This window comes from Melozone crissalis, unplaced genomic scaffold (assembly GCF_028551555.1).
Source record: "Melozone crissalis strain CALT ecotype California unplaced genomic scaffold, PUWL_Pcris_2 ptg000007l_1, whole genome shotgun sequence".
In the NCBI taxonomy this organism is placed as follows: domain Eukaryota; kingdom Metazoa; phylum Chordata; class Aves; order Passeriformes; family Passerellidae; genus Melozone; species Melozone crissalis.
Genome location: NW_026535785.1, coordinates 13,425,923 through 13,444,956, shown reverse-complemented (window position 1 = coordinate 13,444,956; position 19,034 = coordinate 13,425,923).

The window sequence follows — 19,034 nt, the reverse complement described above, 5'->3', positions numbered from 1 at the left end:
AAAAGTAGCAAATGTAATGCTGTGTCAAGGTGCACAGGTTTATTCTAGGCCATAGCGTAGTATTCATTGTTAGACTAGATATTTTACCTTTCCAAATGCAGATTGTATCTAGATGTTTAAGAAGTTTTCCTTTTAAGAATAGAATATAAGAATATTTTAAAGAATATTGTAAAGAATATCTTCATGAAATAAGAATATTAGTAAAGCTGTTCGTCAATAGCACGTAGAACTTGGAGCTATGAAAGTAGAAAATGTAATGCTATCTAAATGTGATATGATATCCACTAAAGGTCTTGTTCTTTGTAATCTCCATAGTACTTTACTCAATTAAACCTTTGTTTTGCTTCAATGTTTGCAAGCTGTTCTTTTTTTTAAGATGCTAGAATCTGTAAATAAATCAATAAAAAAAGTTTCCCTTGTTTCAAAAGTGACGTACTTGATGGACTTTTCGGTGTAAGACATTTTTACAGGAAACAAATGAAGAAATAAAATGTATTTCTTGCACTGTCAACTAGTTTATGGGAGGCCGTGTTTAGCAGTAACACGGAGAGCACATTTTCCCAGGGCCGCACGTTATGCAGTGAGTGCCGATGCTCTCTAAGGCCCCAGGCTGCGCCCTCCCACCTTTGCCTGGCGGCGGCAGAGCTGTGGCCGCGCGGGCCAGGCGCTTCCCTGGCTTCCCCCTGGCCGGGGCTCGCTCTGGGCGTGCTTTGGATGGCAGCAGCGGCGGCCGAGCAGCTGCACTGCCGGCTGAATTTCACAAGGCCTGCGGGCAGGACGGGGCCCGAGCTGTCGGGGCCCTTTGGGTGCCTGCTGAGAGCCGTTCTTCCCCCCGCAGCGGCAGCGATGGAGCCCGGGCGGGGCTGCAGAGGGCAGCGGGCGGCAGCACCGACCCCGCACAGACAGCGCCGTGGCTCCGGGCGAGCCTCACGCCGAGGGGCCGCAGCTCCCAGGCAGTGCCACAGATTGCCACCTGCTGCTCCACAAGTGCTGCAGCAGCTCCGGCAGCTGCCCGGTTTTGTGTTCGGGCAAAGGCTGAGCCCAGGGGGGGGTTTGTCCGCCATTGCCCCTCTGCCTCCCCCCACGCGGGCGCCATCTTGGGAGGGCTTCGGCGCCGCCTTTGTTCCTCAGGGTCCTGGGCAGCCCGGCAGGGTTCAGCAACTTTGTAGCTCCTCATCATCAGTTATTTTTTTGCCTCATGCGGTCGGGCCTAAACATTGTCTTGGCAACACGCTGACCCACTTAAAAAAAAGCAAGCTAAGTCACTTTCATAATATTGCAGCTTATGACATTTCATCTGTTTGTTTCTGCATTTAATTTTCACTTACTGATGCAACTTAGTTTGCTTTGGTGGGGGTAGGAATCATCATTATTAAACTAGGTTCATATTTCTGAAGAGCAGAGCCCTTACATGCCCATCTGCCTCTAAAAACTTTCAAGTACCTATTTAAACCTGGTGGCAAAGTCCCTGGGATTTTTTCCTGCCATGACAAAATGTTATCTTTGGAGATAAATACAGAAAATGTTCCAACAGAATATATGCATGTGTGTGTATATTCATTGCACCTTGGCTTACATCGGGGGTTAGAGGCCACAGTTATGGGAAGATTTCTATAGATTTCTGGTTTCGCGAACGACAAGGCCACAGTAAAGGGAATGTTTCTAGAGATTTCTGGTTTGGAGAACGATTATTGTAGCACAAGAGCATGGACTTATTCAGCTCAAAGCTGAGCTTACTCTGCAGTTCAAAGGCTGCTGGGTCTGGATCATGGTCTTTGAGTAGTTTGGAACATAAAATATCCTTGGGATTTAATGCTACATCTTATGAGTTGTTAGAGACAGCAGCAATAGAGGCACTAGAAGGTGCCTGCAGGACTCTCAGGTCCGTGGATGGCAGGTGCTGGGTGGCCTGCCTGCAGCAGAGCCAGGGCCAACGGCCATGGCCAGGCTGTGCCCTTGGGCTCCATGGCCAGGCTGTGCCGTTGGCTTCCATGGCCTGTGACATCACGGAGGCCAAGCCATGGAACCGTCGCCGGGAGCTCCAGGACAGCGGCCGGCAGCGCTGACTCTCAGTGCGGCTCGAGGCAGCGGTGAGTGCGGCAGCGTGAGGAAGGCTCTGCTGGACAAGGCCTGGGCGGGCAGCAGCGGCTGCCATGGGGGGCTTTGGGGCTGGGCTGAGGGTGCAGGGGCCAGCGTGGGCAGAGCGGGTGCCAGGTGCAGTGGGGCCGCAGGGATGTGGCCCGAGCTTTCCCTTGAGCTCCCTCTGCCATCCATTGCCAGGGCCCTGCATGTCCTGCCCCACTAGCCCAGGAGCCATGTCCCTGGCAGCCCTGCTGAGCCCCTTCTGTCCCTCTCCCTGCAGACCATGGCTGGGATCTTCACCCAAATCACGGCGCTGCTGAGCGTCTTGCACTTCCTGGTGCCGATGAATGACCCGAGCATGCAGGTGACCGAGGAGCTCCTGCAGCAGCACGAGGTGCAGCACAGACAGGAGATGTCCCTGGTGCTGGAGCTCCTGCGGCAGCAAGAGGAGCAGCACAGCCGGGAGATGGCCCTGGTGCTGGAGATGCTGCAGCGCGAGGAGCAGCGCAGCCAGGAGATGGCCCTGCGGCTGGAGATGCTGCAGCGCAGCCAGGAGGAGCCCGAAAGCGCCCAGGAGAGCCTGTGGCTCTCGGCCTGCCAGCAGTGGTGGTTCTGGGTCTCTGCAGAGGTGCTGCTCGTGCTCTTTGCCGCCTACTGGCTGCCCAGGCACGGCGACCCTGGCTACGACGATGGCTCAGACGGCGGAGAAACTCCACCAGAGCCCGGAAGGAAGAAAAGGAGGAGGAGGAAGAGGAAGAGGAGGAGGAGGAGGAGGAGAAGGAGGATGCAGCCTATGGTGACAGGCTGGATGACGTTAGGCCTCCGGATCCGTGTCTCGTTCTGAAGGACACGCAGAATTCAGAGGACACGGGATTGAAGGGACGGTCAATGCATCTGCCAAGCCCTTCCCACAAGAAACTTTGGGACAGAACTGCATCCAAGGAATACACTGGATGTATTCTTTCCCAGGCTTTATGTTTTTACCTTCCCAAAACCAGATTGTATTTTAGACGTTTAGGAAGTTTTTATTTTAGGTATAGGGAATAGGAATATAAGAAAAATAGTACAGGAATAGAAGTAAAATTGTTCGTAAATAGGAAGAAGTTCAATAAAAGTAGCAAATGTAATGCTGTGTCAAGGTGCACAGGTTTATTCTAGGCCATAGCGTAGTATTCATTGTTAGACTAGATATTTTACCTTTCCAAATGCAGATTGTATCTAGATGTTTAAGAAGTTTTCCTTTTAAGAATAGAATATAAGAATATTTTAAAGAATATTGTAAAGAATATCTTCATGAAATAAGAATATTAGTAAAGCTGTTCGTCAATAGCACGTAGAACTTGGAGCTATGAAAGTAGAAAATGTAATGCTATCTAAATGTGATATGATATCCACTAAAGGTCTTGTTCTTTGTAATCTCCATAGTACTTTACTCAATTAAACCTTTGTTTTGCTTCAATGTTTGCAAGCTGTTCTTTTTTTTAAGATGCTAGAATCTGTAAATAAATCAATAAAAAAAGTTTCCCTTGTTTCAAAAGTGACGTACTTGATGGACTTTTCGGTGTAAGACATTTTTACAGGAAACAAATGAAGAAATAAAATGTATTTCTTGCACTGTCAACTAGTTTATGGGAGGCCGTGTTTAGCAGTAACACGGAGAGCACATTTTCCCAGGGCCGCACGTTATGCAGTGAGTGCCGATGCTCTCTAAGGCCCCAGGCTGCGCCCTCCCACCTTTGCCTGGCGGCGGCAGAGCTGTGGCCGCGCGGGCCAGGCGCTTCCCTGGCTTCCCCCTGGCCGGGGCTCGCTCTGGGCGTGCTTTGGATGGCAGCAGCGGCGGCCGAGCAGCTGCACTGCCGGCTGAATTTCACAAGGCCTGCGGGCAGGACGGGGCCCGAGCTGTCGGGGCCCTTTGGGTGCCTGCTGAGAGCCGTTCTTCCCCCCGCAGCGGCAGCGATGGAGCCCGGGCGGGGCTGCAGAGGGCAGCGGGCGGCAGCACCGACCCCGCACAGACAGCGCCGTGGCTCCGGGCGAGCCTCACGCCGAGGGGCCGCAGCTCCCAGGCAGTGCCACAGATTGCCACCTGCTGCTCCACAAGTGCTGCAGCAGCTCCGGCAGCTGCCCGGTTTTGTGTTCGGGCAAAGGCTGAGCCCAGGGGGGGGTTTGTCCGCCATTGCCCCTCTGCCTCCCCCCACGCGGGCGCCATCTTGGGAGGGCTTCGGCGCCGCCTTTGTTCCTCAGGGTCCTGGGCAGCCCGGCAGGGTTCAGCAACTTTGTAGCTCCTCATCATCAGTTATTTTTTTGCCTCATGCGGTCGGGCCTAAACATTGTCTTGGCAACACGCTGACCCACTTAAAAAAAAGCAAGCTAAGTCACTTTCATAATATTGCAGCTTATGACATTTCATCTGTTTGTTTCTGCATTTAATTTTCACTTACTGATGCAACTTAGTTTGCTTTGGTGGGGGTAGGAATCATCATTATTAAACTAGGTTCATATTTCTGAAGAGCAGAGCCCTTACATGCCCATCTGCCTCTAAAAACTTTCAAGTACCTATTTAAACCTGGTGGCAAAGTCCCTGGGATTTTTTCCTGCCATGACAAAATGTTATCTTTGGAGATAAATACAGAAAATGTTCCAACAGAATATATGCATGTGTGTGTATATTCATTGCACCTTGGCTTACATCGGGGGTTAGAGGCCACAGTTATGGGAAGATTTCTATAGATTTCTGGTTTCGCGAACGACAAGGCCACAGTAAAGGGAATGTTTCTAGAGATTTCTGGTTTGGAGAACGATTATTGTAGCACAAGAGCATGGACTTATTCAGCTCAAAGCTGAGCTTACTCTGCAGTTCAAAGGCTGCTGGGTCTGGATCATGGTCTTTGAGTAGTTTGGAACATAAAATATCCTTGGGATTTAATGCTACATCTTATGAGTTGTTAGAGACAGCAGCAATAGAGGCACTAGAAGGTGCCTGCAGGACTCTCAGGTCCGTGGATGGCAGGTGCTGGGTGGCCTGCCTGCAGCAGAGCCAGGGCCAACGGCCATGGCCAGGCTGTGCCCTTGGGCTCCATGGCCAGGCTGTGCCGTTGGCTTCCATGGCCTGTGACATCACGGAGGCCAAGCCATGGAACCGTCGCCGGGAGCTCCAGGACAGCGGCCGGCAGCGCTGACTCTCAGTGCGGCTCGAGGCAGCGGTGAGTGCGGCAGCGTGAGGAAGGCTCTGCTGGACAAGGCCTGGGCGGGCAGCAGCGGCTGCCATGGGGGGCTTTGGGGCTGGGCTGAGGGTGCAGGGGCCAGCGTGGGCAGAGCGGGTGCCAGGTGCAGTGGGGCCGCAGGGATGTGGCCCGAGCTTTCCCTTGAGCTCCCTCTGCCATCCATTGCCAGGGCCCTGCATGTCCTGCCCCACTAGCCCAGGAGCCATGTCCCTGGCAGCCCTGCTGAGCCCCTTCTGTCCCTCTCCCTGCAGACCATGGCTGGGATCTTCACCCAAATCACGGCGCTGCTGAGCGTCTTGCACTTCCTGGTGCCGATGAATGACCCGAGCATGCAGGTGACCGAGGAGCTCCTGCAGCAGCACGAGGTGCAGCACAGACAGGAGATGTCCCTGGTGCTGGAGCTCCTGCGGCAGCAAGAGGAGCAGCACAGCCGGGAGATGGCCCTGGTGCTGGAGATGCTGCAGCGCGAGGAGCAGCGCAGCCAGGAGATGGCCCTGCGGCTGGAGATGCTGCAGCGCAGCCAGGAGGAGCCCGAAAGCGCCCAGGAGAGCCTGTGGCTCTCGGCCTGCCAGCAGTGGTGGTTCTGGGTCTCTGCAGAGGTGCTGCTCGTGCTCTTTGCCGCCTACTGGCTGCCCAGGCACGGCGACCCTGGCTACGACGATGGCTCAGACGGCGGAGAAACTCCACCAGAGCCCGGAAGGAAGAAAAGGAGGAGGAGGAAGAGGAAGAGGAGGAGGAGGAGGAGGAGAAGGAGGATGCAGCCTATGGTGACAGGCTGGATGACGTTAGGCCTCCGGATCCGTGTCTCGTTCTGAAGGACACGCAGAATTCAGAGGACACGGGATTGAAGGGACGGTCAATGCATCTGCCAAGCCCTTCCCACAAGAAACTTTGGGACAGAACTGCATCCAAGGAATACACTGGATGTATTCTTTCCCAGGCTTTATGTTTTTACCTTCCCAAAACCAGATTGTATTTTAGACGTTTAGGAAGTTTTTATTTTAGGTATAGGGAATAGGAATATAAGAAAAATAGTACAGGAATAGAAGTAAAATTGTTCATAAATAGGAAGAAGTTCAATAAAAGTAGCAAATGTAATGCTGTGTCAAGGTGCACAGGTTTATTCTAGGCCATAGCGTAGTATTCATTGTTAGACTAGATATTTTACCTTTCCAAATGCAGATTGTATCTAGATGTTTAAGAAGTTTTCCTTTTAAGAATAGAATATAAGAATATTTTAAAGAATATTGTAAAGAATATCTTCATGAAATAAGAATATTAGTAAAGCTGTTCGTCAATAGCACGTAGAACTTGGAGCTATGAAAGTAGAAAATGTAATGCTATCTAAATGTGATATGATATCCACTAAAGGTCTTGTTCTTTGTAATCTCCATAGTACTTTACTCAATTAAACCTTTGTTTTGCTTCAATGTTTGCAAGCTGTTCTTTTTTTTAAGATGCTAGAATCTGTAAATAAATCAATAAAAAAAGTTTCCCTTGTTTCAAAAGTGACGTACTTGATGGACTTTTCGGTGTAAGACATTTTTACAGGAAACAAATGAAGAAATAAAATGTATTTCTTGCACTGTCAACTAGTTTATGGGAGGCCGTGTTTAGCAGTAACACGGAGAGCACATTTTCCCAGGGCCGCACGTTATGCAGTGAGTGCCGATGCTCTCTAAGGCCCCAGGCTGCGCCCTCCCACCTTTGCCTGGCGGCGGCAGAGCTGTGGCCGCGCGGGCCAGGCGCTTCCCTGGCTTCCCCCTGGCCGGGGCTCGCTCTGGGCGTGCTTTGGATGGCAGCAGCGGCGGCCGAGCAGCTGCACTGCCGGCTGAATTTCACAAGGCCTGCGGGCAGGACGGGGCCCGAGCTGTCGGGGCCCTTTGGGTGCCTGCTGAGAGCCGTTCTTCCCCCCGCAGCGGCAGCGATGGAGCCCGGGCGGGGCTGCAGAGGGCAGCGGGCGGCAGCACCGACCCCGCACAGACAGCGCCGTGGCTCCGGGCGAGCCTCACGCCGAGGGGCCGCAGCTCCCAGGCAGTGCCACAGATTGCCACCTGCTGCTCCACAAGTGCTGCAGCAGCTCCGGCAGCTGCCCGGTTTTGTGTTCGGGCAAAGGCTGAGCCCAGGGGGGGGTTTGTCCGCCATTGCCCCTCTGCCTCCCCCCACGCGGGCGCCATCTTGGGAGGGCTTCGGCGCCGCCTTTGTTCCTCAGGGTCCTGGGCAGCCCGGCAGGGTTCAGCAACTTTGTAGCTCCTCATCATCAGTTATTTTTTTGCCTCATGCGGTCGGGCCTAAACATTGTCTTGGCAACACGCTGACCCACTTAAAAAAAAGCAAGCTAAGTCACTTTCATAATATTGCAGCTTATGACATTTCATCTGTTTGTTTCTGCATTTAATTTTCACTTACTGATGCAACTTAGTTTGCTTTGGTGGGGGTAGGAATCATCATTATTAAACTAGGTTCATATTTCTGAAGAGCAGAGCCCTTACATGCCCATCTGCCTCTAAAAACTTTCAAGTACCTATTTAAACCTGGTGGCAAAGTCCCTGGGATTTTTTCCTGCCATGACAAAATGTTATCTTTGGAGATAAATACAGAAAATGTTCCAACAGAATATATGCATGTGTGTGTATATTCATTGCACCTTGGCTTACATCGGGGGTTAGAGGCCACAGTTATGGGAAGATTTCTATAGATTTCTGGTTTCGCGAACGACAAGGCCACAGTAAAGGGAATGTTTCTAGAGATTTCTGGTTTGGAGAACGATTATTGTAGCACAAGAGCATGGACTTATTCAGCTCAAAGCTGAGCTTACTCTGCAGTTCAAAGGCTGCTGGGTCTGGATCATGGTCTTTGAGTAGTTTGGAACATAAAATATCCTTGGGATTTAATGCTACATCTTATGAGTTGTTAGAGACAGCAGCAATAGAGGCACTAGAAGGTGCCTGCAGGACTCTCAGGTCCGTGGATGGCAGGTGCTGGGTGGCCTGCCTGCAGCAGAGCCAGGGCCAACGGCCATGGCCAGGCTGTGCCCTTGGGCTCCATGGCCAGGCTGTGCCGTTGGCTTCCATGGCCTGTGACATCACGGAGGCCAAGCCATGGAACCGTCGCCGGGAGCTCCAGGACAGCGGCCGGCAGCGCTGACTCTCAGTGCGGCTCGAGGCAGCGGTGAGTGCGGCAGCGTGAGGAAGGCTCTGCTGGACAAGGCCTGGGCGGGCAGCAGCGGCTGCCATGGGGGGCTTTGGGGCTGGGCTGAGGGTGCAGGGGCCAGCGTGGGCAGAGCGGGTGCCAGGTGCAGTGGGGCCGCAGGGATGTGGCCCGAGCTTTCCCTTGAGCTCCCTCTGCCATCCATTGCCAGGGCCCTGCATGTCCTGCCCCACTAGCCCAGGAGCCATGTCCCTGGCAGCCCTGCTGAGCCCCTTCTGTCCCTCTCCCTGCAGACCATGGCTGGGATCTTCACCCAAATCACGGCGCTGCTGAGCGTCTTGCACTTCCTGGTGCCGATGAATGACCCGAGCATGCAGGTGACCGAGGAGCTCCTGCAGCAGCACGAGGTGCAGCACAGACAGGAGATGTCCCTGGTGCTGGAGCTCCTGCGGCAGCAAGAGGAGCAGCACAGCCGGGAGATGGCCCTGGTGCTGGAGATGCTGCAGCGCGAGGAGCAGCGCAGCCAGGAGATGGCCCTGCGGCTGGAGATGCTGCAGCGCAGCCAGGAGGAGCCCGAAAGCGCCCAGGAGAGCCTGTGGCTCTCGGCCTGCCAGCAGTGGTGGTTCTGGGTCTCTGCAGAGGTGCTGCTCGTGCTCTTTGCCGCCTACTGGCTGCCCAGGCACGGCGACCCTGGCTACGACGATGGCTCAGACGGCGGAGAAACTCCACCAGAGCCCGGAAGGAAGAAAAGGAGGAGGAGGAAGAGGAAGAGGAGGAGGAGGAGGAGGAGAAGGAGGATGCAGCCTATGGTGACAGGCTGGATGACGTTAGGCCTCCGGATCCGTGTCTCGTTCTGAAGGACACGCAGAATTCAGAGGACACGGGATTGAAGGGACGGTCAATGCATCTGCCAAGCCCTTCCCACAAGAAACTTTGGGACAGAACTGCATCCAAGGAATACACTGGATGTATTCTTTCCCAGGCTTTATGTTTTTACCTTCCCAAAACCAGATTGTATTTTAGACGTTTAGGAAGTTTTTATTTTAGGTATAGGGAATAGGAATATAAGAAAAATAGTACAGGAATAGAAGTAAAATTGTTCATAAATAGGAAGAAGTTCAATAAAAGTAGCAAATGTAATGCTGTGTCAAGGTGCACAGGTTTATTCTAGGCCATAGCGTAGTATTCATTGTTAGACTAGATATTTTACCTTTCCAAATGCAGATTGTATCTAGATGTTTAAGAAGTTTTCCTTTTAAGAATAGAATATAAGAATATTTTAAAGAATATTGTAAAGAATATCTTCATGAAATAAGAATATTAGTAAAGCTGTTCGTCAATAGCACGTAGAACTTGGAGCTATGAAAGTAGAAAATGTAATGCTATCTAAATGTGATATGATATCCACTAAAGGTCTTGTTCTTTGTAATCTCCATAGTACTTTACTCAATTAAACCTTTGTTTTGCTTCAATGTTTGCAAGCTGTTCTTTTTTTTAAGATGCTAGAATCTGTAAATAAATCAATAAAAAAAGTTTCCCTTGTTTCAAAAGTGACGTACTTGATGGACTTTTCGGTGTAAGACATTTTTACAGGAAACAAATGAAGAAATAAAATGTATTTCTTGCACTGTCAACTAGTTTATGGGAGGCCGTGTTTAGCAGTAACACGGAGAGCACATTTTCCCAGGGCCGCACGTTATGCAGTGAGTGCCGATGCTCTCTAAGGCCCCAGGCTGCGCCCTCCCACCTTTGCCTGGCGGCGGCAGAGCTGTGGCCGCGCGGGCCAGGCGCTTCCCTGGCTTCCCCCTGGCCGGGGCTCGCTCTGGGCGTGCTTTGGATGGCAGCAGCGGCGGCCGAGCAGCTGCACTGCCGGCTGAATTTCACAAGGCCTGCGGGCAGGACGGGGCCCGAGCTGTCGGGGCCCTTTGGGTGCCTGCTGAGAGCCGTTCTTCCCCCCGCAGCGGCAGCGATGGAGCCCGGGCGGGGCTGCAGAGGGCAGCGGGCGGCAGCACCGACCCCGCACAGACAGCGCCGTGGCTCCGGGCGAGCCTCACGCCGAGGGGCCGCAGCTCCCAGGCAGTGCCACAGATTGCCACCTGCTGCTCCACAAGTGCTGCAGCAGCTCCGGCAGCTGCCCGGTTTTGTGTTCGGGCAAAGGCTGAGCCCAGGGGGGGGTTTGTCCGCCATTGCCCCTCTGCCTCCCCCCACGCGGGCGCCATCTTGGGAGGGCTTCGGCGCCGCCTTTGTTCCTCAGGGTCCTGGGCAGCCCGGCAGGGTTCAGCAACTTTGTAGCTCCTCATCATCAGTTATTTTTTTGCCTCATGCGGTCGGGCCTAAACATTGTCTTGGCAACACGCTGACCCACTTAAAAAAAAGCAAGCTAAGTCACTTTCATAATATTGCAGCTTATGACATTTCATCTGTTTGTTTCTGCATTTAATTTTCACTTACTGATGCAACTTAGTTTGCTTTGGTGGGGGTAGGAATCATCATTATTAAACTAGGTTCATATTTCTGAAGAGCAGAGCCCTTACATGCCCATCTGCCTCTAAAAACTTTCAAGTACCTATTTAAACCTGGTGGCAAAGTCCCTGGGATTTTTTCCTGCCATGACAAAATGTTATCTTTGGAGATAAATACAGAAAATGTTCCAACAGAATATATGCATGTGTGTGTATATTCATTGCACCTTGGCTTACATCGGGGGTTAGAGGCCACAGTTATGGGAAGATTTCTATAGATTTCTGGTTTCGCGAACGACAAGGCCACAGTAAAGGGAATGTTTCTAGAGATTTCTGGTTTGGAGAACGATTATTGTAGCACAAGAGCATGGACTTATTCAGCTCAAAGCTGAGCTTACTCTGCAGTTCAAAGGCTGCTGGGTCTGGATCATGGTCTTTGAGTAGTTTGGAACATAAAATATCCTTGGGATTTAATGCTACATCTTATGAGTTGTTAGAGACAGCAGCAATAGAGGCACTAGAAGGTGCCTGCAGGACTCTCAGGTCCGTGGATGGCAGGTGCTGGGTGGCCTGCCTGCAGCAGAGCCAGGGCCAACGGCCATGGCCAGGCTGTGCCCTTGGGCTCCATGGCCAGGCTGTGCCGTTGGCTTCCATGGCCTGTGACATCACGGAGGCCAAGCCATGGAACCGTCGCCGGGAGCTCCAGGACAGCGGCCGGCAGCGCTGACTCTCAGTGCGGCTCGAGGCAGCGGTGAGTGCGGCAGCGTGAGGAAGGCTCTGCTGGACAAGGCCTGGGCGGGCAGCAGCGGCTGCCATGGGGGGCTTTGGGGCTGGGCTGAGGGTGCAGGGGCCAGCGTGGGCAGAGCGGGTGCCAGGTGCAGTGGGGCCGCAGGGATGTGGCCCGAGCTTTCCCTTGAGCTCCCTCTGCCATCCATTGCCAGGGCCCTGCATGTCCTGCCCCACTAGCCCAGGAGCCATGTCCCTGGCAGCCCTGCTGAGCCCCTTCTGTCCCTCTCCCTGCAGACCATGGCTGGGATCTTCACCCAAATCACGGCGCTGCTGAGCGTCTTGCACTTCCTGGTGCCGATGAATGACCCGAGCATGCAGGTGACCGAGGAGCTCCTGCAGCAGCACGAGGTGCAGCACAGACAGGAGATGTCCCTGGTGCTGGAGCTCCTGCGGCAGCAAGAGGAGCAGCACAGCCGGGAGATGGCCCTGGTGCTGGAGATGCTGCAGCGCGAGGAGCAGCGCAGCCAGGAGATGGCCCTGCGGCTGGAGATGCTGCAGCGCAGCCAGGAGGAGCCCGAAAGCGCCCAGGAGAGCCTGTGGCTCTCGGCCTGCCAGCAGTGGTGGTTCTGGGTCTCTGCAGAGGTGCTGCTCGTGCTCTTTGCCGCCTACTGGCTGCCCAGGCACGGCGACCCTGGCTACGACGATGGCTCAGACGGCGGAGAAACTCCACCAGAGCCCGGAAGGAAGAAAAGGAGGAGGAGGAAGAGGAAGAGGAGGAGGAGGAGGAGGAGAAGGAGGATGCAGCCTATGGTGACAGGCTGGATGACGTTAGGCCTCCGGATCCGTGTCTCGTTCTGAAGGACACGCAGAATTCAGAGGACACGGGATTGAAGGGACGGTCAATGCATCTGCCAAGCCCTTCCCACAAGAAACTTTGGGACAGAACTGCATCCAAGGAATACACTGGATGTATTCTTTCCCAGGCTTTATGTTTTTACCTTCCCAAAACCAGATTGTATTTTAGACGTTTAGGAAGTTTTTATTTTAGGTATAGGGAATAGGAATATAAGAAAAATAGTACAGGAATAGAAGTAAAATTGTTCGTAAATAGGAAGAAGTTCAATAAAAGTAGCAAATGTAATGCTGTGTCAAGGTGCACAGGTTTATTCTAGGCCATAGCGTAGTATTCATTGTTAGACTAGATATTTTACCTTTCCAAATGCAGATTGTATCTAGATGTTTAAGAAGTTTTCCTTTTAAGAATAGAATATAAGAATATTTTAAAGAATATTGTAAAGAATATCTTCATGAAATAAGAATATTAGTAAAGCTGTTCGTCAATAGCACGTAGAACTTGGAGCTATGAAAGTAGAAAATGTAATGCTATCTAAATGTGATATGATATCCACTAAAGGTCTTGTTCTTTGTAATCTCCATAGTACTTTACTCAATTAAACCTTTGTTTTGCTTCAATGTTTGCAAGCTGTTCTTTTTTTTAAGATGCTAGAATCTGTAAATAAATCAATAAAAAAAGTTTCCCTTGTTTCAAAAGTGACGTACTTGATGGACTTTTCGGTGTAAGACATTTTTACAGGAAACAAATGAAGAAATAAAATGTATTTCTTGCACTGTCAACTAGTTTATGGGAGGCCGTGTTTAGCAGTAACACGGAGAGCCCATTTTCCCAGGGCCGCACGTTATGCAGTGAGTGCCGATGCTCTCTAAGGCCCCAGGCTGCGCCCTCCCACCTTTGCCTGGCGGCGGCAGAGCTGTGGCCGCGCGGGCCAGGCGCTTCCCTGGCTTCCCCCTGGCCGGGGCTCGCTCTGGGCGTGCTTTGGATGGCAGCAGCGGCGGCCGAGCAGCTGCACTGCCGGCTGAATTTCACAAGGCCTGCGGGCAGGACGGGGCCCGAGCTGTCGGGGCCCTTTGGGTGCCTGCTGAGAGCCGTTCTTCCCCCCGCAGCGGCAGCGATGGAGCCCGGGCGGGGCTGCAGAGGGCAGCGGGCGGCAGCACCGACCCCGCACAGACAGCGCCGTGGCTCCGGGCGAGCCTCACGCCGAGGGGCCGCAGCTCCCAGGCAGTGCCACAGATTGCCACCTGCTGCTCCACAAGTGCTGCAGCAGCTCCGGCAGCTGCCCGGTTTTGTGTTCGGGCAAAGGCTGAGCCCAGGGGGGGGTTTGTCCGCCATTGCCCCTCTGCCTCCCCCCACGCGGGCGCCATCTTGGGGGGGCTTCGGCGCCGCCTTTGTTCCTCAGGGTCCTGGGCAGCCCGGCAGGGTTCAGCAACTTTGTAGCTCCTCATCATCAGTTATTTTTTTGCCTCATGCGGTCGGGCCTAAACATTGTCTTGGCAACACGCTGACCCACTTAAAAAAAAGCAAGCTAAGTCACTTTCATAATATTGCAGCTTATGACATTTCATCTGTTTGTTTCTGCATTTAATTTTTCACTTACTGATGCAACTTAGTTTGCTTTGGTGGGGGTAGGAATCATCATTATTAAACTAGGTTCATATTTCTGAAGAGCAGAGCCCTTACATGTCCATCTGCCTCTAAAAACTTTCAAGTACCTATTTAAACCTGGTGGCAAAGTCCCTGGGATTTTTTCCTGCCATGACAAAATGTTATCTTTGGAGATAAATACAGAAAATGTTCCAACAGAATATATGCATGTGTGTGTATATTCATTGCACCTTGGCTTACATCGGGGGTTAGAGGCCACAGTAAAGGGAATGTTTCTAGAGATTTCTGGTTTGGAGAACGATTATTGTAGCACAAGAGCATGGACTTATTCAGCTCAAAGCTGAGCTTACTCTGCAGTTCAAAGGCTGCTGGGTCTGGATCATGGTCTTTGAGTAGTTTGGAACATAAAATATCCTTGGGATTTAATGCTACATCTTATGAGTTGTTAGAGACAGCAGCAATAGAGGCACTAGAAGGTGCCTGCAGGACTCTCAGGTCCGTGGATGGCAGGTGCTGGGTGGCCTGCCTGCAGCAGAGCCAGGGCCAACGGCCATGGCCAGGCTGTGCCCTTGGGCTCCATGGCCAGGCTGTGCCGTTGGCTTCCATGGCCTGTGACATCACGGAGGCCAAGCCATGGAACCGTCGCCGGGAGCTCCAGGACAGCGGCCGGCAGCGCTGACTCTCAGTGCGGCTCGAGGCAGCGGTGAGTGCGGCAGCGTGAGGAAGGCTCTGCTGGACAAGGCCTGGGCGGGCAGCAGCGGCTGCCATGGGGGGCTTTGGGGCTGGGCTGAGGGTGCAGGGGCCAGCGTGGGCAGAGCGGGTGCCAGGTGCAGTGGGGCCGCAGGGATGTGGCCCGAGCTTTCCCTTGAGCTCCCTCTGCCATCCATTGCCAGGGCCCTGCATGTCCTGCCCCACTAGCCCAGGAGCCATGTCCCTGGCAGCCCTGCTGAGCCCCTTCTGTCCCTCTCCCTGCAGACCATGGCTGGGATCTTCACCCAAATCACGGCGCTGCTGAGCGTGTTCCAGTTCCTGGTGCAGACGAATAACCAGGGCGTGCAGGTGAGCGTGGAGCTCCTGCAGCAGCACAAGGAGCAGCACAGACAGGAGATGTCCCTGGTGCTGGAGCTCCTGTGGCGGAACGAGGAGCAGCACAGCCGGGAGATGGCCCTGGTGCTGGAGATGCTGCAGCGCGAAGAGCAGCGCAGCCAGGAGATGGCCCTGTGGCTGGAGATGCTGCAGCGCAGCCAGGAGGAGCCCGAAAGCGCCCAGGAGAGCCTGTGGCTCTCGGCCTGCCAGCAGTGGTGGTTCTGGGTCTCTGCAGAGGTGCTGCTCGTGCTCTTTGCCGCCTACTGGCTGCCCAGGCACGGCGACCCTGGCTACGACGATGGCTCAGACGGCGGAGAAACTCCACCAGAGCCTGAAAGGAGGAGGAGGCGGAGGAGGAAGAGGATGCAGACTGCGGTGACAGGCTGGATGACGTCAGGCCTCCGGATCCGTGTCTCGTTCTGAAGGACACGCAGAATTCAGAGGACACGGGATTGAAGGGACAGTCAATGCATCTGCCAAGCCCTTCCCACAAGAAACTTTGGGACAGAACTGCATCCAAGGAATACACTGGATGTATTCTTTCCCAGGCTTTATGTTTTTACCTTCCCAAAACCAGATTGTATTTTAGACGTTTAGGAAGTTTTTATTTTAGGTATAGGGAATAGGAATATAAGAAAAATAGTACAGGAATAGAAGTAAAATTGTTCATAAATAGGAAGAAGTTCAATAAAAGTAGCAAATGTAATGCTGTGTCAAGGTGCACAGGTTTATTCTAGGCCATAGCGTAGTATTCATTGTTAGACTAGATATTTTACCTTTCCAAATGCAGATTGTATCTAGATGTTTAAGAAGTTTTCCTTTTAAGAATAGAATATAAGAATATTTTAAAGAATATTGTAAAGAATATCTTCATGAAATAAGAATATTAGTAAAGCTGTTCGTCAATAGCACGTAGAACTTGGAGCTATGAAAGTAGAAAATGTAATGCTATCTAAATGTGATATGATATCCACTAAAGGTCTTGTTCTTTGTAATCTCCATAGTACTTTACTCAATTAAACCTTTGTTTTGCTTCAATGTTTGCAAGCTGTTCTTTTTTTTAAGATGCTAGAATCTGTAAATAAATCAATAAAAAAAGTTTCCCTTGTTTCAAAAGTGACGTACTTGATGGACTTTTCGGTGTAAGACATTTTTACAGGAAACAAATGAAGAAATAAAATGTATTTCTTGCACTGTCAACTAGTTTATGGGAGGCCGTGTTTAGCAGTAACACGGAGAGCACATTTTCCCAGGGCCGCACGTTATGCAGTGAGTGCCGATGCTCTCTAAGGCCCCAGGCTGCGCCCTCCCACCTTTGCCTGGCGGCGGCAGAGCTGTGGCCGCGCGGGCCAGGCGCTTCCCTGGCTTCCCCCTGGCCGGGGCTCGCTCTGGGCGTGCTTTGGATGGCAGCAGCGGCGGCCGAGCAGCTGCACTGCCGGCTGAATTTCACAAGGCCTGCGGGCAGGACGGGGCCCGAGCTGTCGGGGCCCTTTGGGTGCCTGCTGAGAGCCGTTCTTCCCCCCGCAGCGGCAGCGATGGAGCCCGGGCGGGGCTGCAGAGGGCAGCGGGCGGCAGCACCGACCCCGCACAGACAGCGCCGTGGCTCCGGGCGAGCCTCACGCCGAGGGGCCGCAGCTCCCAGGCAGTGCCACAGATTGCCACCTGCTGCTCCACAAGTGCTGCAGCAGCTCCGGCAGCTGCCCGGTTTTGTGTTCGGGCAAAGGCTGAGCCCAGGGGGGGGGTTTGTCCGCCATTGCCCCTCTGCCTCCCCCCGCGCGGGCGCCATCTTGGGAGGGCTTCGGCGCCGCCTTTGTTCCTCAGGGTCCTGGGCAGCCCGGCAGGGTTCAGGAACTCTTGAAACAGATGAGGCTGAAGAGAGCATTCCCCGTATTTGCAAGAAAACAGTCAGGCTTTTCTTCTATTTCTATGTGGAAGCTGCTTTAAAAAAATCTAATATAAATTCTAGATATTTTGTACAAAAACTCCAACCAATTAACAAGAATTGCTAGGAAACAGAGATATTAATCCGTGTCTAAATTTAAGAAATCTAGCTATATGTCCAGTATTAGACTTTTTTTTTTAGCAACAATGTCTTGGTTGTCAGTGGGTGCTGCAGGGCAGGCAGTGCTGGGTGAGAGTTGTCAGTGCTGAGCCCCTTGCATTGCTCTGGAATGCGCATGGCACAGCCATTCCTGCTGCTCTGGACTGGCTGGATGAGAACAAAGCCATTGCTGCCATTCATATTTGCATGCCAGAATTGAACCTGCTGGGCTTTCTTCAGTGCAATTGACAGAAATGTTCTCCTCCCTTCTCAAACAGCCCAGCATTGCTCTTTCTTTTCTTCTGCATTTCCATAATTCAGGGGAAAATTCCTTAAGTGAAAGGAAGTTGCTTGACATGTTTTCACTTTATTAATATTAATGCTTTCCAGAGGTGACTAGATAAATCAGCAGAGATTGTTTGTCTCTCTGGCAAAAGTGGCCATAAAAGCAAATTACTGTGGGGAGAACAAAGTGGAGTAAAATGTCAAGTTTTATGCAGAGGTGAGGGGAAATCAAGATTGTTTTTTCATCTCCTAATTTGTAGTCCATTTTGAAATGCATCTAGGATTGTGTTTTCTTCTTCCTATCGTGAAGAAATAATCCCAAAATAAATGATTGAATTAGAGACAGAAGTCATGTTGGTAACATGTCTTGCTGTCTCAGATGGTGCCCGAGAAACTGCTAATTAAATGGAAGGCTCTTCACTGAGGCCAGTCCTGAAGTGTGCTTCATGCTTCATCATGAAGCTGCAATATCTGTCCAGTTTAAGGAAATGATACACATCACAGTGACTCAGTAAATCTCATATTTATAAATCCCAAAACATTCTCAGCTATTTATTTTAGACTTTATAATGTTGAAGATTCCTGTCTTTCTTTTATCTCTATTTTTATTTACAGCATTTTTGGCAAGACTCCTGGGATTTTTGGAACTGATAAGGATTTTTAGTTTTTATAATATGTACTGAAAATAAGTTTGTACACATGAAAGTTTTACAAAGAGGCAATAGGTAAAAACAAATGTACCTTTATCTGCCATGTTTTGTATTTTCTCTATCATAATATTCTACAAGAGGGCCAACAGGGGAAAAATGTTGAAATGTGGATGCTCTTGTGCTTAGCTAATGCAATAATTTCTATGAAAAATATGGTTGGTTTAACTTGATTTATGTACATTAGAGGAATCAGCACAAAGCAGCAATGTTGTTGCCATGTACACATTTTATGTTTGTGCTGTGGAGATTTCAGAATTTCAGACAATGAGGTCAGTGGCTGACTTGAATTTCCACAACTATATTAGAGAGGAAATTGGTTCTAGTATATAATTTCCTGGAACATCCTCAGGGAGTACACAGTTATGATTACTTAGTGGCTTTAAATCAATGCAGTGGGTGGAACAATATTTATAACATTTGGCAGCTTAAAAATATTTGTGAAGATGAAATGATGGATAGCATTTTGACTAATGACTCCATTTGTATTGTGGTCAAACTGGCACTGAGGGGTTGGGTGACTGTGTAACACAGCCCTGCCAAAAGGTAGAGTGCAGGTACAACAGCAGAGAATGAGAAGGATTATTTTGCTAATTCAGACATAGGTAATTGCTTCTATTAACTTTAATTTTTAAGGGTTTCACCTCTGAACAATTGAATAACGTTGATAAAATTTGTTTGAGTAACTGAAATCAGAGCAGGTCGTGGTTCATGTAGAGAATCATTATCCTGCAGATTTGAAAGGGATCAGGTAGGAAAACATCCTTGAATTGATTGACCTACAGTGTGCAGTTAATATCCTGTCAAACT